At 44.7% G+C, this 313-nt stretch overlaps 1 protein-coding gene across 1 annotated transcript in view; it reads right to left on the bottom strand.

Annotated features, from left to right (window-relative positions):
• INPPL1 (inositol polyphosphate phosphatase like 1) overlaps positions 1 to 313 on the bottom strand; it is a 36,469-nt gene that overhangs the window by 26,606 nt on the left and 9,550 nt on the right. The window lies entirely within an intron of this gene.

The following is a 313-nucleotide window of genomic DNA, read 5'->3' as shown; positions in this document are numbered from 1 at the left end:
TCTGGCTTTCTCCTGAGGCTATAATTACACCCAATCTCCCCTCCATTGTCCTACCTCCCTATGGCCCCTGGTCATTTCCCACACTTAATCCTAGCTCTCCTCCATTGTCCAGGTCCCTGGAGTTCTATTACCTCATTGACTACTTGGCCACTCCTAGATCCCTCCCATAGTTTTTCTGTATATAAGGTCCATCTTGTCTCCATTAAGATGCTCAGATTCCTAAAATCTAGCCACAGCTCAGATTCCTAAAATCTAGCCACTGCTTAGATTCTTATAATCTAGCCACAGCTCAGATTCCTAAAATCTAGCCACT

Source organism: Vombatus ursinus, unplaced genomic scaffold (assembly GCF_900497805.2).
Source record: "Vombatus ursinus unplaced genomic scaffold, bare-nosed wombat genome assembly UNPS02014780.1, whole genome shotgun sequence".
NCBI classification, from domain to species: domain Eukaryota; kingdom Metazoa; phylum Chordata; class Mammalia; order Diprotodontia; family Vombatidae; genus Vombatus; species Vombatus ursinus.
This window is presented reverse-complemented; position numbering and strand designations above follow the sequence as displayed.